General features: G+C 38.9%; 1 protein-coding gene and 1 pseudogene across 2 annotated transcripts in view; both read left to right on the forward strand.

Moving 5' to 3' along the window:
- The window catches only part of PRLR (prolactin receptor), a 221,702-nt gene that overhangs the window by 15,838 nt on the left and 179,278 nt on the right, over positions 1-26,586 (forward strand). The window lies entirely within an intron of this gene.
- LOC140501851 (mitochondrial import inner membrane translocase subunit TIM14 pseudogene) lies at positions 22,502-22,992 on the forward strand (annotated as a pseudogene).

The following is a 26,586-nucleotide window of genomic DNA, read 5'->3' on the forward strand; positions in this document are numbered from 1 at the left end:
TAAGTAGATAGATAGGTAGAAGATAGATAGATAGATAGATAGATAGATAGATAGATAGATAGATAGATAGATAGAGAGAGAGAGAGATAGATAGATAGATAGATAGATAGAGAAGAGAAGAAAGAGAGAGAGAAAAAAAATAATAACACAGAAAGGTAATGAAGAATGGTGAATAGAGAGATCCAACCTTGGAATCTGTTGAGCTCCTAGCACCAAATCTCTGACTGATATGAAAATAATAAAAATAATAACAGCTGACATTTATCTAGCACTTTAAAATTCGCAAAGTGCTTAACAAATAATAACAAATATTATCTCATTTGAACCTTATAACTACTCTGTGAGGTAGGTGATATTACTGTCCCTATTTTACAGATGTGGAAACTCAGGCAGACAGAGATAAAATGAGAGGGACTACTAAGTGTCTGAGGCAGTATTTGAACCCAGATTTCCTGATTCTAGTCCTGCTCTATCCCAAGCTGCTCCCTGTGTAACACATCTATTGAGTCTACATGTTTCCTTATAGATGACTTAGTCCTGACACTATAGAAAGCAAGAGAAGCAGAACAGTCTTGTTTTCCTGGCTTAAACATTTCCTTCTTGATCCTAAATCCATGGTGGTCTTTAGTAGTTATGGAAACAAAGGTTTCCATAACTACTTGTTGCCTAGTTGAAATGAACTTCAGTTAGGAATCACCAGCAACAACATGAAGAATGAGAAAGCGCAGTAAAAAATGAGCCCAGAATGCATGAAGCAACAGCCCAGGAAGCAGAGCTAGCAAGTCCCCCATCTTAGGAGGGCAAAAACTTGGAGATCTGGCCTTAGGGACAGTATCCTGGCTGGGTATATTCCTGCCACTAACACCCTTTGTCACCTGATAATTTAATTTAGTTATTCAATTTAAGAAACTCTTTTCTCCCAATAGCCCAGATTTACTTCACAGAGATAAGGAACCCATTGGTCCTAGTCCTCCAGAATAAATGCTTATTAAATAATGAGCTCAGCGTCTTGGTTTTTTCTCACTAGAAAGGGGCAAAGTGGAGCCTTACAAAGTACAGAACAATATTCATCCACTTTCTCCCATGTTCCATATAACATCAGTGAAATCAGTTAACACGAGTAAAGTGCTTTGAGAATCTTAAAGTGCTGTATCAATGCTAACTACATGCTATTGCTAGTCAATAAACATTTAGAAAGCACCTGCTATGTGCCAGGCACTATGTTAGATATGGGGAGGGGATGTAAGGGAGAGAGGAGGGGAGTGAGAGGAAAGGGGAGAGTGATGAGGGGGGAGAGAAAGGGGGAGAGGGAAACAGAGGGAGAGAGCTCATTATGATTCTGTCTTATTGGATACAAGAATAATGCCTTGGATTTTGAAGGTACTTCAAATCCTAAATGAGAAAAAAAATTAGAGAGGGATGGGAGGTGAAAGAAAGAAAGAAAAGAAAGATAGAAAGAAGGGAAGGAAGGAAGGAAGGAAGGAAGGAAGGAAGGAAGGAAGGAAGGAAGGAAGGAAGGAAGGAAGGAAGGAAAGAGAGAGACAGAGAGAGAGAGAGAGAGATAGGAGAGAGAGAGAGAGAGAGAATGAGAGAACCTGAGAGCTACATAAAGAGATAGAGAAAAAAGAGAGATAGACTGTGTCTGTCAGATGACCAGAGACTTATTATCCATGTATTATGTGCCAGGCATCACATAAAATGGTTGAGATACAAAGAAAGACAAAAACACAAAAAAAATCCCCATTCTCAAGTAATGTACATACTGGAAGTAAAGGGCAGAGAACCTCATGTAAATGAATAAGCTCATACATGACAAATGCAGAATGGAAAGAGGGGAAGGCTCAAGTAAAAGGGTGAGGGGAATAGGATATGGAAAGATAAAGACTGGGAAGGTGTCCCAAAGAAAGTGGCATTTGAACTGAGTTTTGGAAGAAGCCAGGGATACCAATGTGCAGACACGAGGAAGGAAAGCATTCCAGGCATGAGGAGCCTCCTGTACAAAGGCATGATGGTAGAGATGAGTGTAATGTGTGAGGAAAAGCACATGGGTCAGTATGACTAGAGGATCTGGAAGGGGATAAAGCATGAGAAGAAAAGGCTAGGGATAGATCCAAAGAGAGGACTTTCTATTTGATTCTGGCGGTAGACATTGGATTTATGGAAAAGTGATGCTAGAGTCAAGCCTACATTTTCAAAAGTCAGTTTGGTAGCTGTGCAGATCGGAATAAGGAGAGACAGGAAGATGAATTAGAATATCATTGCAATTGTCTAGGGAAGAGGTGATGAAGTAAGGCCTCTGCCGGAGTAGTGACTTAGCCACAGTAGGAAAGGGATGTATAGGAGATATGTCAGGAAGGGAGAAATGACAAGATTTGGCAATTTTTTGATTATGTTTCTTCAGAGGCACACTTTACCATGTGTTATACTTAAGAGGCTGCATGGGTGGTGGATAGAGCACTGAATTCATATTTAGAAAGACCTGAGGCCCCAAATTACTTTGTATATGTGTTATATGTAAATTTTGTCATCCTTTTTCCTTACCTGTCTCTATCACAGTGTAAGCTTCTTGAGGGCAGGGACCACTTCATTACTTTTTATCTTCCTATGCTCCATTTGTAGGCCAGTGCCAAGCACAGAATTTTTATGGCTGTTCAGTCAATTTTATCAACTTCCCAATCTTCCTGACCCCATTTGGGGTTTTCTTGGCAAAGATACTAGAGTGATTTGCCATTTCTTTCTCCAGCTCATTTTACAGAAGAGGAAACTGAGGCAAACAGGGTTAAGTGACTTGTCCAGGTTTACACAGCTAGTAAGTGTCTGAGGCTAAATATAAAATCAGCTATTGCTGATGCAGGCCTGGCACCATACACTGCTCCACCTAGCGGCCTCATCTGACACAGAATAGGTACATAAGAAACGCTTGCTGGAAAAGGCCCAGACTTAGGATTTCAACTTTAAATTACTTCTTTCTTAAGACAATATCTCTGCCATTCCCGGTTCTTTATTGAACAAGAGAAGGACTAATCAATGTTTCTCCCATTCCTAGATGATCAGGATTCCCTGCTTCACTGTCATGAAAAATATTTCTCCCTCTCATGTCACTTTGCACCAGAAGAAGGTAAAACATCTGGCAAGCTGAATTTGCAGAAGTGCTCCCTCAAGCAAACAAAAAATGGAAAGGACATCTTTGGTGACTTCTGTGGGCAAAAGAAAGTGATTCTCAGATCTAACAATCTGAAACACTTTATTATTTACTTAGACAATTTCAGTTTTCCAAAGGGCAAAACACTCAGATGCTAGAACAATAGAGGCAAGCTCTGCATTGGGACTTCCAATAAAATTCCACAAACATTAAGCACCTACTGTATATAAAACAGGTTGCTAAATGCTGAGGATGTCAAGACAGACATGACTTAGGCCCTGCTCACAAGGCTCTGACCATCAAATAACTAGCTGACTCAGTGGACAGAGTGCTGGACTTGGAGTCAAAAAAATATGAATTCCAATCCAGCCTCATATGCTAACTAGCTATATGAACTCAGGCAGGCCACTTAACCTCTGCTGCCCTCAGTTTCCTAATCTGTAAAAACAAAAAGGAATAATGATAGCACCTCTCTCCTGAGGTGGTTGTGAGGAAAATATGAGATAACATTTGTGAAGGACTTTGCAAACCTTAAAGTGCTAAAGTGGAAGAATATAAAATACAGAAAAAGTTTAATAATAATAAATTTTATTTTATTTAGCATGTTAAAGCTTGCAGAGTGCATTACTTAGAGCACTGGCCCTGTATTCAAAGGATCTGAATTCAAATCCCACTACAGTCACTTGCCACTTATATGGCCTTAGGAAAATCACTCAGTCTTCTTGGACTTTGATTTATGCCTATGATGGACTGGTTGGAATATTGAGTATGGCCTTGAGATTCTTTCCAGTTGTGGCATTAAAATGACTCTGAGGCAAACTGAGGCATGATTTTTTCCAGGGCAAGATTACAGTTTATTAACAGTGATAGGTACAGCTATTAACAAAGTCAGACTGTCTCCTCCCTCCCCCTCTTAGTTGGGTCAGCAACCATGGAGAGACTGAAAAGACCATATTTAATGAGATCCCTGAATCTCAAAAGAGGGAGAGGGGTATGTATAGTTATAAAGTTGCAGGTGTGGTTGATCATGCCCTTCCCTGACAATTAAAGAATGCCAGCTGCTTTATGAGCCTCGCCTGCCTCTAAAAATCTTGGCCAGAAAATCAGAATCACCCCAATTAGGATTCTTCCCCACCTTACCCCTTAGCCTTCCCCTTGGAGACCAATCACTCTTAACTTTGACAAGGAAGGGAGAGAACCCAAAGAGTAGGGGACCATCCCAAGCTGGTTCTTTGTTTACCTGTAAACAAATCAAGGGTCTCACTTTAAACTGGCTAGCTAGCAAATGCCCCCAGGGATAGGAGGGATCACTTTATCCAACTAGCTTTTAGTTTAGACTGGGAGAGAACAGTTTTTGAGCTAGACAGAGAAATGGGGGGGGGGGGGGGTTTGAAAAAATGGGGAACAGGATGAATTACAGGGTTATACTGGTTATTAAATGATACAGCATAATATTAATTTTCCTCACAGCTCTATATTTATGGTGCTAGGAAAACCCTGTGAAGTAAGTGCAATGGATTTGTTTGTCCACATTTTATAGATGAAAAAACAGTAGTTCAGAAAAATCAATTGTTTTATCTAAGGCTCCTTAGATAGTAAGTACCCGAGGAAAGACTTGAACCACCAGGTCTTCCTGACTTCATATATAGAGCTTCATCTCCTGTTTCATACTGCCCTTCAAGTGTAATATATGGTAAGGTGTGATAAGAGGAAAGAAGGGATTCAGATAAAAAATGATAAAAATTTAGAGGCAGGCAGCAAGGTGGTGCAGTGTATAGAGCATAGGCCCTGGAATCAGGAGGACCTGAGTTCAGATTCCACCTCAGACACTTACTAGATGTCTGATCCTGGGCAAGTCACATAACCCTGTTGGCCTCAATCTCCTCAGCTATAGAAGGAGCTGGAAGAGGAAATGGTAAAGTGCTCCAGTGTCTTTGCCGAGAAAACCCCAAATGGAGTCAAGAAGAGTCAGACATGACTGAAAAACCAACTGAACAACAAAAAGAATATGTAAAATGAGAAGGGTAAAATAGGGCTCGCAATGTTTGGGGAAGCTTCCCAAACCTAGAGGGCATGGGGACAACTATCCTGCTCTATATCATTTTCCCTTCTCTGGACCTATTTCCTCATCTATAAATGAGGGAGTTAGAGCCAACTGACATCTAAGGCCCCTTACAACTCTAAATCTAAGAGTTTTATATCCTATATTGTTCTATTTGTATACTATATTGTTCAGTATGTTACCTTAAACCTCAGCTCTTCTCAACCCTTGGCCCAATGATGTGGGGAGGGTTAGAGAGATGGTACGTCTTTAGACTCAGGCAGAGAAGGTGTTCCATTTATACGTTTTGATTGTTGATTTCATTCATGTTGAGAGCTTGCACAGACCCTCCAAGAGTCTACAAGTGCCAATTTAGCTAGCGATTAATGTAATATAATGTAATGGCCCATGTGAAGTGCACTACCATATAAGTAAAAGTGATAATGGGTGTGATATTAAATAATCTTGGTCATTTCCATGAGGAGTTTGACTCTAGAAGAGATGGAATATAAATGATGCATCAATGTGCATGTAATATCATTGTTGTGATCATAATTATTAATTAGCCTTTGTTGAACACTTGCCATACATCCAGGGTGTGGTGCTAGGCTCCAGGGATGCAAAGGTGAAAAAAAATTCATTGCCCTGGAGAGGCTTCCAATGTAAGGGAAGCAGAGTATGCACTTGAAACGATAAATAACAGTACAAGAAAGTGTGCGTTTAACACCAAGGGAGTGGTACAAACAATAAGTATTAAAAATTTAGAGAAGAAAGTGTGAACCCAGAACAGGTAAGCCAATGGAGGCTGGATGGGCCTTCAGAAAGGAGGAAGTGTGGCATGGGAGGAAGGGGCATGAGGGTCTGGCACAAGCAAGTAAGTGGAAGCAGGAAATATACAAGCTGTTTCTGGGAAACAAATCCCTTGGAGCAATTTGGTCCAGCCAATGGTTTGTGCAAAGATGTAATGGGAGATAAGGCTGGCAAGAGCTGCAGACAAGAAGACCCAGAATCTAGGGTTCAGTCCCAATTCTGTTACCACCTTGTGAGTTCAGAAAGTCATTTTAAACTCTCTTTATGCCTCAGTTAGTCTAGATAATCACAAAAGTCCAAGGGAGCTGTGACATTTGAACATAGGTTCTAAGTAATTTAATCATTTTATTAATAAGGCTGGCATGTTTATTAATAAAAAAAGAGGTCAGTGGCACTTTCGAATGCCAAAGACATCGCATGGTGGTGCACTCAGTTTATAGGCCCTTGGAAGAGCAGGTATTCCTGAGGATGACAAGCAATTCTGACTAGTTAGCAATTAATGAGAAAATTAATATTACAAAGAGGAGCTGAGCTATATTCCAGTGAGGGTCTTGATCACCCAAGCCTTGGTCAAAGAGACGTCAATTTCCATATCACTTGTCTGACAAAAGTGAGAATCCGCATTTTCCCAGACCTGAATCTTTGAGAAAGATTTCCCATACTAGGTGATTTCTGGATGAGGGCATAAAAAAGGGGAAAAACCTTGGTCCTGGTTCAATAATCAATTATTAATAAAAGAAAGAAATAATCATTCCTCACAGCCATTGGTGGAGCAGTGGATAAAGATTTGGACCTGGAAGCAAGAAGACCTGAGCTCAAAGGAACCTCAGACAATATGTGACCCTGAGCAAGTCACTTAATGGCTATTTGATCAGTTTCCTCATCTGTAAAATGGGGATAAGAGCAGTGTCTACCTCTCAGGATTGTCTTGAGGATAAAAATGAGATAATATTTGTAAAAATTTGCTTTATAGACCTTTAAGAGCTCTGTAAATGCAATGTAACAAATGCCAAATCTAAGGTAAGGTAGAGCTGGTATAGGCAGGAAGAGGGGGAAGGACTGTAATGCCAAACTTTTAGACTTTATTGTGAAGGCGGTGAGGATCACCTGAAGGCTTATAACATATATACACTTACTTATGCATTGCATTTCAAAGGTAATTGTTACTGATGGACAGATATAACTGAAAAAGCATATAACTACTTGCATGCCCTGGATATATGTAAAGGCAAAGGGACTTTATAACCATTTCTATTAGGCTCAGCAATTAATGCTTATCTATCTATTTCTTTGTTTGTTTGTTTTTTGTTTTTAACATTCATCCACAAGATTTTGAGTTCCAAATTTTCTCCCCATCTCTCCCCTCCATGCACCCCAAGACACTGTGAATTCTGATTACCACTTCCCCCAATCTTCTCTCCCTTCCATTGTACCCCTCCATTCCCTTATTGCCTTCCCCTCTCTTTTCTTGTAGGGTAAGATAGATTTCTATACCCCTTTGCCTGAATATCTTATTTCCCAGTTGCATGTAAAAACAATTTTAACACACGTTTTTAAAATTTTGAGTTCCAATTTCTCTCCCTTCCTCCCTTCCCACCCTTCCCCACTGAGAAGGCAAGCAATTTAATATATACATTATATGTGTAGTTATTTAAAACACTTCCATAGCAGTCATATTGTAAAAAACTATTTCCCTCCATCCTACCCTGCCTCCCATTTAGTTTATTCTCTCTTTTGACCCTATCCCTCCTCAAAAGTGTTTACTTCTAATTACCACCTCCTCCCATTTGTCCTCCCTTCTATCATCCTCCTCTTATCTCCTTCCCCCCTACTTTACTGTGGTATAAGATAGATTTTCATACCAAATTGAGTGTGCATGTTATTCCCTCCTTAAACCAAACGCAATGAGAGTAAGGTTTAGTCTTTCCCTCTCACCTCTCCCCTTTTCCCCTCCATTGGAAAAGCTTTTACTTGCCTCTTTTATGTGAGATAATTTGCCCCATTCTATTTCTCCCTTTCTCCTCCCAATATATTCCTCTATCACCCCTTAATTTTATTTTTTTGATATCATCCCTCCCTATTCAACTCAACCTGTGCCCTCTGTCTATATCTACATAATCCCTCCAACTACTCTAATACTGAGAAAAGTCTCAAGCATTACAAATATGAACTTTCCATGTAGGAATGTAAACAGTTCAATTTCAGTAAGTCCCTTGTGATTTCTCTTTCTTGTTTACCTTTTCATGCTTGTCTTGATTCTTGTGTTTGAAAGTAAAATTTTCTTTTCAGCTCTAATCCTTTCAACAACAATACTTGAGAGTCCTCTATTTCATTGAATGACCATTTTTCCCCCTGAAGTATTATACTCAGTTTTTCTGAGTAGATTCTTGGTTTTAATCTTAGCTCCTTTGACCTCTGGACTATCATGTTCCCAGCCCTGGGATCCTTTAATGTAGAAGCTGCTAGATCTTATGTTATTCTGATTGTATTTCCACAATATTTGAATTGTTTCTTTCTGTCTCCTTGCAATATTTTCTCCTTGATCTGGGAGCTCTGGAATTTGACTACAACATTCCTAAGAGTTTTCCTTTTGGGATCTCTTTCAGGAGGTGATCTGTGGATTCTTTCAATATCTATTTTACCCTCTGGTTCTAGAATATCAAGGCAGTTTTCCTTGATAATTTCTTGAAAGATGATTTCTAGGCTCTTTTTTGATCATGGCTTTCAGGCAGTCCCATAATTTTTAAATTGTCTCTCCTGGATCTATTTTCCAGGTCAGTTGTTTTTCCAGTGAGATATTTCACATTGTCTGCTATTTTTTCGTTCTTTTGGCTTTGTTTTATAATTTCTTGATTTTTCACAAAGTGATTAGCTTCTATCTGCTCCATTCTAATCCTTAAGGAATTATTGTCTTCAGAAGATTTTGAACCTCCTTTTCCATTTGACCAATTCTGCTTTTTAGGACATTCTTCTCCTCATTGACTTTTTGGATCTCTTTTGCCATTCGGGTTGGTCTATTTTTTAAAGTGTTATTTTTCAGCATTTTGGGGGATCTCCTTTAGCAAGAAGTTGACTCATTTTTTCATGATCTTCTTGCATCACTCTCATTTCTCTTCCCAGTTTTTATTCTATTTCTCTTACTTGATTTTCAAAACCCTTTTTGAGATCTTCCATGGCCTGAGACCAATTTATATTTTTCTTGGAGTCTGAATGTAGGAACTTTGACTTTGTTGTCTTCTGTTTATATTCTCTGGTCTTCCTTGTCACCAAAGTAAGATTCTATAGTCTGATTCTTTTTGCAGTTTTTGTTCATTTTCCCAGCTATTTACTTGATTTTTAAACTCTTTGTTTAAGGTAGTTCTCTACTTCCAGTAGGGGTTGGGGGGTGTACTGTCAACTGCTCGATTTCCCCCCAATCTGTGGTCCTGGAGCTCCAGAAACAGTCATTGCCCACTGCCATGGGGCTCTTCCTCTATGGGCTCCTCCACCTTCTCAGCCACCCTAGGGCTAGGGCCAGACTACTCTACTCTCTCACACAGATCCCACAGGTTTTTTCCAATGACCTTCCAATTTGTCCTCAGTGTTTTGGGGTCATGAAGTCTGGAAACTGCCACAGTTACCCAAGATTTCGTCTCCCCAAGGCCTGCTCAGGTCCTGTCTGTGCCAGCATGGCCCAAGCTGGACTGAACTCTGCTCCCAGCATGGCATGATAGACACTTCCCAATTACCTTCTGGGCTGTTTTAGGCTGGAGATTTCCCTCATTCTGTCATTTTGTGGGTTCTGCAGCTTCAGAATTTGTTTAGAGTCATTTTTACAGATATTTGACTGGGTTTGGGGGGAGAGCACTAAGAAGTCCTTGCTGTTGCTCTATCATATTGGCTCTGCCCCCCACCCAACTAATGTTTTATAGTAACCTATATTTCACATACCACCACCACCCTTCACTGCCACCCCACCATACATATATGCACCTCACACACACACACACACACACACACACACACACACTTCATAAATTACTAAGGTAAAGGAGTTTAATTAATGTTTTATAATAAACTATATTTCACACACCACTACAACCCTTCCTTGCTAACTCCCCCATACACACAATATACCCACACACACACACACACACACACACACACACACATGCACACACACTTTATAAATTAGCAAGCTAAAGGAGTTTAATTAATGATTTCTGTTCATGAAACAAGTTAATGGTTGAAGGGAGTTAGAACTCTTAGCCACTGATTGATGCCCTTGGTCTGACTGTTTGTAACTAAATACTGCATTCCTTGTGTGGCAATGTCTTTGAGGAAATCAGTAGATGAGATCAACCTTTTCTAGTCTGGTTGTATCCTGGACATTTAAGATGTGTCTAGCTGTAGTAAGCCCTTAAGAATTGCTTTATGATTGATTGGTTAGTTGGTTTTTTGGTCGTCCATATGATTAATGTTGCTAATGCTCATTGATTAGGTACCTAAATCAGCATGGTGTGTGTTCCACATGGACCTGTCATAAAGCTTCCATTTGAAGAGTGTCTTAATTACCTGTGACCTAAAAATGAATAGATAACAAGCGAGTCACAAGAAATCATACCATCACTTTCAGGGTGTGGATCACTTTGCCTGCTACTTCTCTTGATGCATCCCAGCCAGCTCCTCTCTGATCCTGGCAACAGTCTAAGGTTCCAATTCAGACTAAGCCACGAATCCCAATGAAAGACATCTGTTGGGGTCATTCAGACAAGTGACTAAGCTTCTCTGGACCTCAGTACCCTTCTCTACAATACTGGGACTTGGGAGGAGAGTAGATGTCTTCTAAGGACCCTTCTGGGTCTAAACCTATGCTTGTACAAGTCATAAAAATGAGGTTGTAGTTTCTGTCTCCTACATACAATTAAGAAGAAAACTAAATGCTTTGTGTTTATTTTGAAACCATATTCTAAAATAAATTGTGTGCTTGGTTTATTAGAGAAGATCTATAGCCCTTCCAGGGTGGTTGAGTTCTGCCAGACTCTAGGGAAAATGGGTGTCATGATCAGTCATGAGTTTAAACCAAAGCAGAGAATATTAATCTCATCCCATGTCCAAATGGTTATTTCAACCCCTCAGTCTCTGAGTTCACTATTTACTTGAAGAGCAATTCCCCCAGAGATTTTCTAGTGGCTGAGAAATGACTCTTTATTCAGCCCCAGCTAAGCTCCTGACTTACCTTTATCTCTCCTTGCCTCTTTCTCTCCTTGATTTGGTCATAAGACCAAAGGAAACAATCCAAAGCAATTGTGTTATTATTTATGTCCACCATCAAATGGATTTCAACTAAGATGATGGCTTGGCCCCAGACAGGTCATGTTCTTGACATTTTGCTCCTGCAATCTCAGTGTAGATAGTAGGAAATCAGGTTGCCAACAGCTTGTATAATTATGAGATGAAAAATAAAGATTAAGCGTCACTGTCATCCCTGTATTACATTTTCCAATTATACACACATCCTTTGGTTAACCAACATACTGCTTTCCTTTCTCAATCATTTCAAAGCAATTAATTATCTCTGCCCTTGTTCATATCTTGTAAACATATGTGTGTATGTATGTATATATATATATATACACACATATATATACGTATATTATACAATATTATAATAATATAATAAATATATACAATTACAATGATATTCTACAGGGGCCAACATCAGGTAAATATTACTAAGGCATCTTAACTAATAATTTACCCATGCTCTCTGAAACTCTCTCAACCCCAATGAGACATTTTAATTATAGGATGGTTGAGGTGGTGGGGGCCCAGAAAGCTCTGAGATATAGGGAGGGGTTTGGTCAGTTTTGGAAAAGAGCCAGCGGGTGAGAGCCAAACCCTAGTCACTATATAATCAGAGATTCACAGGATTTAGAATTGGATTGGGTCTTAGAAATCTAGTCCAACTCCAACAGAAAGATGAACAAATAGACCCCAGAGTGTTTAAGAGAACTCCCCCAAATCATACAGGTAGTTAGCAGAAGAACCAGAAAATAAACCTAAGTCCTACTTGATATGGTAGAATCAGGTAACCAGGGTGGTTCAATCAGGAGATGCCTAGAATCCAAATTGATTTAAGTTCCCTAATCTATCTACTGTATATATGTGACCTTAGGGCACTTGGGTATTTTTTTCAGAGTGTATTGGGCAACATCTACTTCTTCCATTCTTGTGGAGCACAGAGTTGGGAGAAAGATCGTAGGCAGATGGGAGAAAGGAGCCTAGTGACCAAGAATGATAGAAAGTTGCCCAGCCACCTAGCATGGATTGTCCAACATTGCCCATAAAGGGGCCATGCTTGGACAGGATCCAATCATTTAGGTGATGGGCATAAACCATGGACGATCTGCTTAGACTAGTTAGAACATCCGTGGGTAAACCTAGTTCAACTCTACCCTTCATAAAGCTAACCTAGACCTGAGTCAGCTTCTGTAGGCAGCCAGGTGGCACAACATATAGAGAACAGGATCCAGAAACAAGAAGTTCTAAGTTCAAATGCAGCCTCAGACACTTATTAGCTACGTGACTTTGAACAAGAGGCTCTACTTCTATCTGCTTTAGTTTCTTCATTCTGTAAAATAGGGATAATAATAACACTAATCTCCCAGGGTTGTTGTAAGGATCAAATGAGATAGTATTTGTAAAGCACTTTATAAATCTTAAAGAGATGTATAAATGGTAGTGATGATTATAATGATGACGATGATGGTATAGATTACAATGAAGGTGGGAGCAGTCTATCGGAGGACCAGCGAACTGGCTAGCTGGCGCTATCCACTAAAGAATTAGCACGTTTGGGGCTTGCCAACTAGGCACATTCTAAATTGTTCTAAGAGATATTAACATCCTAAGGGGCCTGAGGTAGGTAGATTGCTTTATATAGTTAAGGAACTGATTGTTTGCCTAAAGTATTACCTCTGTGTAAACAGAGATACTGTCTGGCCTGGTAAATACAGGGTTGGGGAAGAGATCTCAGAAATCTGGAAAACCAGGGATCCATTATTGCTTCTGATACATACTGGCTGTGTAATCACTGGCAAGTCTCTCAACTTCTCAAGACCCCAGACAATTCTTTAAACCTTAGTTACACCCAACTTGATGATATGCAAAAAACAAACAAAACCATAGGAATAAAGAGATCTCTCCATTGCATTACAAATGACATGGCAACATTTGTTGACTTCCTGGTTCAAGTTCCATAAAAAGGGAGAAACTTTACTGCTCCTCCAAACCAAATCCCATCTATGTACCTCATACTCCCTGCCTGCTCTCCATCCCACTCTACTTCTTTATCTTAAAATTGTAATCACATTAAAACTAACACTATCATTGTTTGTAGAAGACGTGTTAATGAACTGTTTTATTGGTCCACTCTCCACCTTTGTAATTTTTCAGTCCATAAATAGATGATTTTTAAGTTTCCTTCCAAGTCATGCTGGCTCCCTTTCTTGGCCACCAGTTCCCTCAAAGAGGTGGCTCCTCCATTAGAATCTAATCTCTTTGAGGATAGACTGTCTTGATTTTTCTACTTGTATCACCAGCACATAGCACAGTGCTTGGGATATAGTAAGAGGTTACAAAATGCTCTTCATTCAACTATTCATTCATTCATTCATCCATCCATCCTCCATTTATTCATTCTGGTCACTATTTCTCTCACTTATAGAAGAGGTGACCTTATCTTCAACTGGACCAACTGGTTCCAATCAAATGTGGAGGAGCAATTTGCTTGTGTCAGATGGCCCTTTGGCAGTGGTGAAGCCTATAAATCCCTTTTCAGAATAATAATTATTGCTTACATTTATAATTAAAAGAAATGCTAATTTCAGATGGGGGTTAGTGGAAATAAAGATGATTTTTTTTTCCCTATCTGAGTTTGACAACCTCCTGAAATCTATCCATGAAACTTTGGGGTGTCCATAGAATCCAGCTTAGGAACCTCCAGTTTAGGTTAATTCAAGGCCACTTAGGACTTGAGGCCTTGACATAAGAACAATCCAACAGTCTCTGCAAAGAGGAAGAATGAGTTCTGCTCTCTTAGTCTAATTCATCAAGTTTTATATGATATCAGACAGACCTTTTGCTATTTTATCTCTTATATTTTTCACAAGTATAGGCAACCTCATGTTTTTATTGCTAGTCAAGATTCTTCTTAGGTTTGATGACACTTCAGTTAAATTTGAGTGGTCCTTAATGCTTTTATTAATTTAGAGCAGGATTTATGTGTCATGTCTATTTGTAGAGATATTTGGAAAGATGTTTGTTCCTATGGCATATGGTCCATGGGGTTACAAAGAGTCAGACATGACTACATCACCGAACAATAAATACATTCATCCTCACAACTCTTTGAAGTAGGTGCTATTGTCATCCCCATTTTATAGAGGGGGAAATTTATGCTGACAGAGATTAGATAACTTGCCCAGGGTCACACAGCTTATAAGTGTGTAAGGCCAGATTTGAACTCAGGTCTTCCTGATCAGATTCTGAGCACTATCCACTGCATAACCTGGCTACTAGGGAAGAATGAAAGATCTCAACAGAGTTGGAAGACCCCATCAGTAAGATGAATGAATCTCCAGGGCAGAAAAGACTTTGCTGGGCCAAATGAGAATTCTCCTTCTTTTTCTTGGGTCTTTTCATCTCTCCCACTGCCCTCACCTTCTCAACTTGGAAAATCAGTGAAAGTTGCTGCCCAAGTCACGGACAAATTCCAGATTACTTACTCAGGTTCTCCAGCCTTGGTCTTTAAAATGCAGGCCTGTTCTTTCCTATGGAGGGGACTAGAAACAAGGCAACTGACCATATGGAAAAAGGCCTTGTCTGATTTGTCATCCCATTTACATGGAGAAATATTTTAAAAGTTTCTTTTTAACCAAATTGCTACAAATAGCCTAATAATTCCAACAGCAGTCCATAGACCTCTGCCTACTAATTCTCATTAGAGTTTTTAAAATACTGTCAAGATACTTTGAATGTAAATTATAAACATCTCATAAAATGAGTCAAAGTGACCTTCCTCTACCCACATTCTTTAGTTACACTAATGAAAATGACCAATTTATGTCTTTTCCTTTCATTTCATACATAGAGTCTTCAGTCTTGGGAGTGTAAAACTTGAAGGAGTTGATTAATTGCCCAGTTGCAGTTTCTAAAGTTGGGATGCACTATGACAAAATGAAAGAAAGCATTTTTTTTTTTATTTCACTCTTCTATAAGTAATTATCTATGGAAACTGGTTTAGATTAATTGAAAGAGGTGTATTCATTTCCCTGATCTGACCAAATCATTTATTTAGCAGTTGATTTTCCAGGAAAGCATTCATTTCCTCCATGGAAATATAGAGCAGGTACCTCTTGTCAACTTCTAAACTTAAAATCTGAGAAGGAAAACAAGAAGATATAGAATTAGCTACTGCCAGAATTATAACTTAAATCTATTCACTGACCCAGCCCTGATAGCATCAGTTAATCAAGACAAGTGGAAAAACCAGTTTCCTTCTCCAGATGGTCTACAAATAGCTCAGAACAACATTCTCCACCGCACCCCCCCCCCCCCACCTCCCAGGAAAAAGAAAAAATTACCTCAAAATTATCTCCAAATCAAAAATATAAGTTCTTCATGAGATAACTCATGATAATACTCAACAAGTAAGAAAATTCCAGCTAAATTTGGTGGTAGGTACTAGCTTAAAAATTCTAGGACTCTGAACAGCACAGCCAAACTATGCATAAGCCCAAATATATTTCACAGAACATCACTTCGGTAATGTTTGGTCCTGAGCACTCACTACTCTGATCTGATCTTTGCTTCCCATTAAGCTGACAATCAGCTTAGTAATCAGAGTGGTGGTTAGAATGATACGTGGCAGTAATGCAACAGAACAGGGCATAATCAGTTGCCAAGGACAGAAAAGAAATGAGAGGCAAAGGAGGTGCTCGAAGTATAGAAAAGAAAACCAACAGGTGTTGGGATTTATGCATTCATACTTTCAGGAAGTGGATTTTCATGACATCCTCATACTTAGATACTAGGATAGGGACTATCAGATCATAGCAGAATAGGGCTCAGTTCCTCCTCCCTCAAGGTACCAGAATATACAGAGATATGGGGTTTTAGCAGGGCATACTGTCACTGCAAACTGCCTTGAACCACTTCTTTCTGGAGGGAAGAACAGCTCTCCACGCACCTCAACACAGTAGCAATCTACTTTGAGCTACTTGGCAGAGGCAAGGAATGTTCAGCCTACGGAACTATGGAAGTGAAATGGACAATCTGGCAACTTTGGTGGAGAGGAAGGGGTGGGACAAAAATGGAAACAAGAAGTGTAAATGTGGGTTCACTTGACATTTTGTTGTATGTAGGATCTCCCTATTCCTAATGGTCACAAGATACCCTAAGGTAGGCAGTACACACCTGACAGAGGCTACGTCAACATGATCTAAAGTGAATGATGGAGATTAGTTGCTTACTTATTCAATATAGTCAGACACACTGGATAATTTTCTGCACCATAAATTGATGTAGGCATAGACTCTAAGGCCTTAGGCTTTAGAAAATGAGTTCTCTTGGTTTCACCCAGTGCTAAGAACTATCCTTGAGGAACCCTGAAAGAAACAACATCATAAAGAGTTAGAAAATTTAGGAACTCTATAGAACAATTCATTCCAAAATATGTACTTGAATAGGGATAGCCCCAGGAAAAATTAGAATTAATTTTCAAAGTTCCTAATTCTCCTTATTTAATTATTAATAATTAATTAGAATAATTAATAATTAATGTCTCTCTGAGGAAAGGAGGTAGCCTTGTGAGGTACAAAAAATGTGGAGAAAGTCAAAGGACCTGGATTCAAATCCTAACTCTGTCAATTACCACTTGTATGACTCTATGGCCCAGAAGTTCTCAAACTTATTTGGTCTACCTACTCTTTTTCAAAAAACAACAAAAAAAATTGCTCAGCACTCCTTTGGAATTCTACTTTCTTTAACCCTTTAACAGTTTTATTTTTTAGAAATGTGCATCCTTTCAAAAATATGTAATTTTTTAAAATGATGAATCTTAAATTTAATAATTTATTGTAAGTTTGTGGACTTTTTCCTGCATCGAAATTTTGATGATGCATTATTATGTCATGTACCATATTGTAAACACATATTCCTACTGATTCATGCTGGACTTCCCCATAATGCACAACACATTCACTTGCCAACACGTTTGTTAAGACCTGTTGTTAGACTTGACCACTGATTGGTTAAAATTTGAATTTTGTATGCTTATTTGGAAAGTAACGTAATCACTACAACTTTAACTCTGTTACATAACAGAAGAAACATGTATGGATGATTTTTCAAAATTTTCTTCTCTGCTTTTCTTATGTTTCTACTGCCCCTTTATTTTTATTCAACACCCACCAATTGTACCCAAGATAACACCCACATTCCAGCACCCCCCAGGTGAGGGGATCACCACTTTGAGAACCTCTGAGCAAATTATTTAACCTCTCTGGGTCCCAGGTTCTTCAAATGTAAAATGAAGAGATTGAACAAGATGACCATGCAAGCCTCTTCCTGCTCTAAATCCATTAGCTCATACCAAATTACCATTAAATTGATACAAGTTACTAACAGTCTCTCCTGGTGGGGCTCCAGAATCTTTCTTTTTGCTAAACCTCATCTCCTCCCCTCAGAAAGCTATCTGCATAACATTAACTCAAGAACCTTAAGTGACTAGCTAAGGGAAGTGATAAACCAATTCCTACTAGAGTATTATAAGGTTCTAATCATGTACTATATGACCCCATATAGGCAGGCATAAACTAGTAGCCCTTGTGGAGGTGTATGTGTTTTTCAGGATTTATTTTTAGTTTCTTTATTATTATATTATGTTAATTATATACATATATATTATATATATGATAGTGATGTTATTATTTGGCAAACTAAAATAGAAAGTTAAAAAGTTTGAGTTTTTTATGCAACATGTAGAACATAAATTTAAAAAATGAAATTCCCCAAAGTCTAACATCAATATTAAATATCATAAGGAGCTACCTATTTCATCAGCACATTGAGCTGGATTTTAAGGGGAAAATATTCTATCTAGTACAATTGAGATAAACCTGTGCAAGGGTGAGGAATGTGCCTCAAGGCCACATGTGATCCTCTAGGTCCTCAAGGGTGGCCCTTTGATCCAATCCTGTCAAGCCTCACTCTTGCTCAGAGATTAAAATGTTGATTAGCCTTTAAAATATCAATTAATCATACTCTTCCATACATCCAAACATATCTGTTAGGGAGAAGTTATCATCATTCATTCATTCATTCTAATTCATTTAGTCAGCAAAAATGTGCTAAGTATCTTTCCCAACATCAGGGTCTTTTCCAATGAGTCCTGTCTTCTCACTCTGTGGCCAAAGTGTTTAAGCTTCAGCTTCAGTATTTGACCTTCTAGGGAACGGTCTGGATTAATTTAAGTATTGACTAATTTGATCACAGTGGCTGTCTAAGGGATTCTCAAAAGTCTTCTCTAACATCACAATTCAAAAATTTTGAGTCAGGTGCTCAGCTTGTCATATAGTGCACCTATCAAAAAAAAATGCATTACTACTGGAAAAACCGTATCTTTGACTATATGGACCTGTCTCTGCTTTTTCGTATGATGTCCAGATTTGCCATAACTTTCCTTCTAAGGAACAAGTGTCTTTTAATTTCATGACTGCAGTCACTGTCTGCAGTGATCTGTGAGCCCAAGAATATAAAATCTGACGCTGCTTCCATTTCTTCTCCATGTATTTGTCAGGAAGTGATGGGATCAGTTGCCTTGATATTAGGTGGTGTTTTTTTTTTTTTAATGTTAAGCTTCAAGCCAGCTTTTACATTCATCTCTTTCACCTTTGTCAAGAGGCTTATGTCTTCTTCACTCTCTGCCATCAGAGTGGTATCATCTGCATATCTGAGACTGTCAATATTTCTCCTGACAACCATGATATATTTTACATACAAATTAAATGGATCAGATGACAATATGCAGTCTTGTTGAACTGTTTTCCACCCAATCAGTTGTTCCATGTTTAGTTCTAACCATTGCTTCTTGACCCACATATAGGTTCCTCAAGAGACAAGTAAGGTGATACTCTCATCTTTGAGAACTTGCCACATTTTGTTGTGATCAAAGGCTTTAGTGTAGCAAATGAAGCAGAAGTAGATGCTTGGGTTTTTTTCTTTCTTTCTGGAATTCCCTTGTTTTCTCCATAACCTGGTGAATGTTGCCAATTTGGCCTCCAGTTCCTCTGCCTTTTCAAAAACCAGCTTGCTCTTCTGGTAATTCTCAATTCACCTATTACTGAAGCCTAACTTGCAGAATCTTAAAGCATAACCTTGCTGGCATGTGAAAGGGGTGCAGTTGTCTGGTAATTTGAACATTCTTTGGCATTACCCTTCTTAAGGATTGGAATGTAAAGTGATCTTTTCGAATCTTGTGGACACCGTGAGTTTTCCAAATTTGCTAGTATATTAAGTGTAGTACTTTAATAGCATCATCTTTTAGGATTTTATATAACTCATTTGGAAATCTATCATCTACTAGCATTATTGGTAGCAATGCTTCAGAAGGCCCACTTAACTTTATTCTCCAGGATGTAAGGCTCTAGATCAGTAATCACACCAAAGTGGTTAGTAGTTATCAGTGATGTTAAGGTTGTTCTTTATAGTTCTTCTGTATAATTTTGTCACCTCTTCTTAATCTCTTCTACTTCTGTTAAGTCCCTACCATTTTTGTCTTTTATCATGACCATTTTTTCATAAAACTTTCCCTTGATATCTCTAATTTTCTAGAAGAGACCTCTTGCCCTTCCCATTGTATTGGGTTTTTTTTCTGTTTCTTTGTATTGCTCATTTAAGAGAATTTTATTACTTCTCATTATTCCTTGGAATTCTCCATTCAGTTGGGTGTATCTTTTCCTTCCTCCTTTCCTTTTCACATTCCGTCTTTCCTTAGCTATTTGTAAAGCCTCATCAGACAGCCATTGTGCTTTCTTGCTCTTCTTTTTCTTGCTGTTTTTTGTTATTATCTTCTGACCATATTGCAAACCTCTTGACTGTAGTTCTTCAGGTACTCTATCTGCTAGATCTAATCTCTTAAATTTATCACCTCCAATGGAGAGGAATAAGGGGAAGCTAAAAAGAAATGAGTGAACCTTACTCTTATGAGATTTGGTTTAAGGAGGGAATAACATATACACTCAACTGGGTGTGAATATCTATCTCACCCTACAGCAAAGCAGGGGAGAAGGGAGTAAGAGACTGGGGATGATAGAAGGGAGGGCAAATGGGGAAGGGATTAATCAGAAACAAACACTTTTGAGGAAAGACAGGATCAAAGGAGAGAATAGAACAAATGGGGGTGAGATAAGATGGAGGGAAATATAGTTAGTCTTTCACAACATGACTGTTATGGAAGTATTGTGCATGGCTACATATGTATAACCTATATGGAACTGTTTGCCCTCTCAATGAGGGTGGGGGGGAGGGTGAAAAAGAGAGAATGTAGAACTCAAAGTTTTTAAAACAAATGTTAAAAATTGTTTTTACTTGCAACTGGGAAATGATATACAGACAATAGGGTATAGAAATTTATCTTGACCTACAGGAAAATAGAAGGGAAGGGATTAAGTGGAGGAGGACTGATAGAAAGAAGGACAGATTGTGGGTAGAGGTAATCAGAATGCACATTATCTTGAAATGGGGGAAGAGGAGAGAGGGGAGAAAATTTGGAACTCAAAATCTTGTGGAAGTAAATGTTGAAAACTAATAATAAATTAATTAATAAATGCAAAAGAACAAATTATTACCTCCCCTTCATATTCATAAGGGGTGTTATTTAAATCACACCTGTAAGTCTGAAAGATTTCCCTGCTTCCTTCAATTTAAATCTAAATTTTGCAATAAGAAACTTGTGATCTGAGCCACCGTCAGCTCCAGGTCTTGTTTTTACTGATGGTATAGAGTTTCTTCACTTTGGCTGCAAAGTGTACAATCAATCTGATTTCTACAGTGAGCATCGGGTGATACTCATATGTAGAGTCACTTTTTGGGTTGTTGGAAAAGAGTATTTGCTACAACCAGCAAGTTATCTTGAAAAAATGCTATTAACCTCTGTCCTGCTTCATTTTGTATTTCAAGGCCAAACTCGTCTGTTATTCCAATTATTTTTTGATTTCCTGCTTTGACATCCAACCCCTTATAAAGAATGTGACTTTTATATACTATTTCTTGAAGATGGTATAGGTCTTCCTAGAATTGAGCAATTTTGGCCTCTTTGGCATCAGTTATTGGAGCATAGACTTATTATGTTATTGTGATGTTGGATGGTTTACCAGGGATTCTTAAAGATACCATTATGTCATTTTTGAGATTATACTCCATTACTGCTTTTCTCACCCTTTTATTGACTATGAGGGCTCCTCCATTTCTTCTAAGGAATTCTTGCCTACAGTAGTATATGTAATGATAAGCTGAATTAAATTCACCCATTCCCATCCATTTAAGTTTACTGACCCCCAAAGATGCTGATATTTGAACTTTCCATCTCCTCTTTGATCCTGTCCAGCTTATCTTGGTTCATAGATCTTGAACTTTCCATCTCCTCTTTGATCTTGTCCAGCTTACCTTGTTCTTAGATCTTACTTTCTAGGTTCCTAGGCAATATTGATCTTTATAGCATCAGACTTTCCTTTCATCACAGACATATCCACAGCTGAGCTTCCTTTTGGCTTTTGCCCTTCTGCTTCATTCTTAGCTACTTGTAGTTGTCCTCCACTCTTACTCAGTAGTGTGTTAAATACCTTTCAACCTAGGGAGCTCATCTTTCAGTGTCATTTTTCTTATAATTTTAATACTATCTGTGGGGTTCTTTTGACAAAGATACAAGTATTGTTTGCCATTTCCTTCTACAGTGGATCAGTTTTTCTCTGAACTCTCTACTATGATCTGTTCTGTCTAACCCTGAATGATGCAGCTCATAGTTTCACTGAGGTTCTCAAACCCCTCCAGCATGACGAGGCAATGATCCAGGAAAGGAAAAATTTTAAATGTACTGCACCCAGTATTCCCAGGTGGTCTCACATCCCACTACTTGTCAGTTCCAACACTACTCACTTCCAATATCAGTGTTCAGGGTGGTATGACTGTAGATATGCCGCTACTCACTAACATACCCCACCCTGTGATAGAAAATCTTCTTTGTAATAAATCTGTAGAATCCAGTGATATAAATCAATGGATTAGTCATGCCTGAGAATCATTTTCTAAACTGCCAGGGTTATTATGTCTTGTCTCCTTGTGACATTTCCTTTTTAAGAGACAAGGTTTTGACATTTCATTTTTATAACCCCAATATACATGTATTAATTTATTAACAAACGTTGAGCAGCACCTGCGTCACTTGGCACTCACGTGCTCCTATTTTCCATGCCTGGTCTGAAGGGGTGGGTTTGGGGTCGGACCCAAAGCCAGGCTCTGGCTGGGATGAACCACAGCTTTGCAGGCTTAGGGCAATGCTAGCAGAGCCATGGCCAGCACAAAGGTAGCGGTCAGAGTGACAACTGCTGTTGCAGGATTTGCAGGCTTTCAGCTGTGGCTATTACAGAGGCACATTTAAACTCAAAATGACAAAGTGAGAAGTAGCACTCATATTAGGAGTAAGCCCTACAGTCAATAAAGGGAAAATTAGGGATACTCACCAGTGAATCATGCTTTTAAATCACCCAGACAAGGGAGGAACAGCCCTTGGAACTCTCCTTATGGAACAGCCAAAATCCATGAAGCTAAAGATTTATTAGAAAGGCAAGCTAAAAAGTAAAATTAATACCAGATAATTTAAAATTTATATATACATCAGTTACTTTATAGGTAGGAGTCATGATATCTTATAATAACTTCATAAAAGCTATAATATTTTTTTAAAAAATCCAAATACTGGCTCAACTTTTTGTTAACCATAATAATAAGTAAGATAAATTGTGCTTTTTCTAAACAAATATATCAGAACATATACATTCAAATGAATATTACTCCCTCCCAAATAGTTCCATTGGAAAACTGTGCGCTTATTCCAGCTAACTTGTCATAGATCAGAGCACTCAGTTCTGGAACTCCACTTTGGAAATTGCTTTCAGGGTCATTTTATGAGTCACACAGGAAAACCAGCCTTATTATTTTGATTTCCAACTATGTTACAGTTCAAGACTACCAGCAACGGCCTAAAATTAAATCACTGTCAGCAACTCAAATCCCCATCTCGGCTTGTATCCATGTTGTCAGTACTTTTGTAAGTTCCTTTGCAGATTGAGATGTGATCGAAGGCCAGATGTTGTGGGAGACTATCACAGAAAAGACTCTACATTTCCAGCAAAGGGTTTCTTCATTGAGAGGGCTATAGAAGAGGTCAATATTAGCATGTGCCAGGGTCCTGCTAGAAACTGATCTGAAGAGCTGAGTACATGAATATGCTAGGATCCTAAATTGGATGAGTAGGCAGGAAAAATCCCCAAAGGTGACTGAGCCAAAAAATGAACCACATCTCTCAATACCACTTGCCCTACTTTCAGTGCCCCAGTGCCGGTAGGTGCACTAGTGCTGACTAGATTATTTGCAGGAGGGAGGAGTCAGGAGGAGAAATTCCTGTTCCTCCTAAACCAAAGCCAAGGTAAATGGCACAGCTTGGTAATAGTAAGTACCAGTGACAAAAGTCAGTGATGGTGAATGAGAGCTTGTTCCCAGAAGAAACACTCCTATTTGCTGCCTGGACCAGAGAGACAGGAGCAGGTAAACCAAGTAACCATCTGGGTCCAGATAGCAAAATAGAAAGACAAAAAAAAAATGATGGAGATGATTTCAAATTAGAAAAGAAGAGAGGGAGAGAAAGAAAGAGGAGGGAGACAGAGAAGGAGGAAGGGAGGGAGGAAGAAAGAAAGAAAGAAAGAAAGAAAGAAAGAAAGAAAGAAAGAAAGAAAGAAAGAAAGAAAGAAAGAAAGAAAGAAAGAAAGAAAGAAAGGAAGGAAGGAAGGAAGGAAGGAAGGAAGGAAGGAAGGAAGGAAGGAAGGAAGGAAGGAAGGAAGGAAGGAAGGAAGGAAGGAAGAAAGAAAGAAAGAAAGAAAGAAAGAAAGAAAGAAAGAAAGAAAGAAAGAAAGAAAGAAAGAAAGAAAGAAAGAAAGAAAGAAAGAAAGAAAGAAAAAAGAAAGAGAGAGAGAGACGTACAAAGATGAATGCGTGCTGGGTACCAAAAGCAGATAGGAGGATGCTTTCAGTGGGACTGACACTGCATTAGTGGAGGAAATACATACACAGATCACTGTAATATACCATAAACCATTTGTGCATGAGAGGTAAAATGATGTATCTTTGCCACAACGTTAGTTGCAAACAGTCTGAGCTGTTGTGGGGGAGTAGGAAATGGGAAATAGGGAAAGGAGAGCCATAGAACATCTCATCTAACCCTTTCATCTTGTAGATAATAAAGTGAAACACAAAGAGATGAAGGGACTTGTCCAAGGTCACACAGCTTGTGAATGCCCAGTCCTAGGACTTGAACTCAGGTCCCTGATTCCTAGTACAGGGCTCTTTCTACCCTACCACACAGTCATGAATACGTCTGTATGGAGCCATAAGTGGTGCTAGTCACACTAACTGATTGCACCCAATATAGAAGCTGTGTTTTGGCCTCAGATGTTGATTCTCTGTCTTGAGGTTTGGAATCACTTTGACCATGGTAAGACTCAGATTCATTCCATCAGATCACTTCTGACTCAGAGAGTGATTTGTTTGCGTGCCTGACAGCAAGGGGCAATATGTAAAGATTCAGGTGAGTGATATGTAAACCAGGTCCCACCGCTAGCTAATCAGTGGCCCACTAGAACCTATATTTCCTTCTGCCTTCCAGTGCAGTGTCTTTGTTGACCTTCACCTTTTTGAAAATTTGTCTGTCAAATGTCCAAAGAATTTTCTGAACCTTGATAAAAACTCATCTGCGTACAGAGTAGACATAGCAGTTCAATATGAAAGGTGCACCAGGACTGCTACAATGGAATAAACTGTCTTCAGGGGTAGTAAGTTGCCTGTCACTGGAGATCTTCAAACAAAAGCTATATGACCACTTGTCAGCAACATCACCAGGAAGAGCAATGGATAGAGCACCAGACCTAAAGTCAGGAAGATCTGAGTTTAAATTCAGTTTAAGATACTTATTAGTTGGCTGACCCTGGACAAATCATACAACCTCTGTCTGCCTCAGGTTTCTCATTTGTAAAATAGGGGTGATAATAGCACCTCCCTTGCAGGGTTGCCGTAAGGATCAAATGAATATATACTTGTGAAGCACTCTTTAAATCTTTAAGCGCTATATAAATGATATCATTTCCAGCTCTACTATTATAGAAAAGGAGATGCTTGGTCAAGACCAGGCTGGGCTAGATGGCTGCTGAGGAAGTCATTTGTTTCTGATGCTCTTTAATTCTGTGAAAGACTCATTATAACTCTAGGTCCTTATTATCATGGATTGCATATTTGAAGTGAGAATTCAATAAATGTGTGTCATACCCGGAAATCTAAGCTCCAGTAAAAGCTCTATCATTTCAAAGGTTTGTGGATTTCTTTTTAGACAGAATGGCTGATTTCCACTGTTCTGGATGCTGACAGATTCCCACCAAGGCAATCCCTGGAAGAATGGTCTTGGAAATACCAGGGCTTTTATATGACCTGTTGAATGTAATCCTTCCACCCCTGACAGCCTCTGCTGTCGGAGAACATACAACCAGTCTCCCCTTTCTGAAGTGTAGATGGACTGGATTCTTCTCACTAGCCTGCCTTTGGCAGTAAGCCCAGGATTTCAGAGAGTCTGATAGTGTACAAAGTGAGGGCTGTGTCTCATTATCATGAGGACATCAAATCAGGCCCTCGGTGTCATCAGCAAATACTACATAGCCAGGAAATGAGAAGCATTGTCAAGATAAATGATCTTTCTCCTCCAAAGTCTATCACTGGCAAGTGAGACTTCATGGAGTGAGTTGCCCCATAAATGGCAAATATTGTGTTTTGAGGGTCTGGCACATATTAAGGTTGAGAACAGGGAAAATGAAGTGCTCTAACAAATCTTCCATTTTGACTTTAGGGCTGAGTCATGGTGACTTTCTGGTGATAGAGTCATCTTGATGTTATGAAATTCAGATTTTGACCATTTCCTGTGGCTCATTTCTTTATTCATTTTTATCTAGTTTTGATACAGAAAGAAAAGTGAGTCTCTTGAAGTTTGGGATGATATAAAAATTAAATCACAATCACCACGGTGCCTGCATGCAGGACAGAAATTCTGCTTCCACTATTTGATAGAGATTTGTTAAATTCAAACTCTGGTGAGCTAGAGGCCTCATTTTTATCTCCATTTATCTATTTTTATGAATAGTTCCTGCCACTGAGCTTTCCCACCAGAAGAGGCATCCAGGCACTTGTCTGTGAAGGAAAGTATCACCAGGGGCATTCATTTTACTACGTAGAATAA

The sequence above is a fragment of the Notamacropus eugenii genome, chromosome 4 (genome assembly GCF_028372415.1).
Source record: "Notamacropus eugenii isolate mMacEug1 chromosome 4, mMacEug1.pri_v2, whole genome shotgun sequence".
NCBI classification, from domain to species: domain Eukaryota; kingdom Metazoa; phylum Chordata; class Mammalia; order Diprotodontia; family Macropodidae; genus Notamacropus; species Notamacropus eugenii.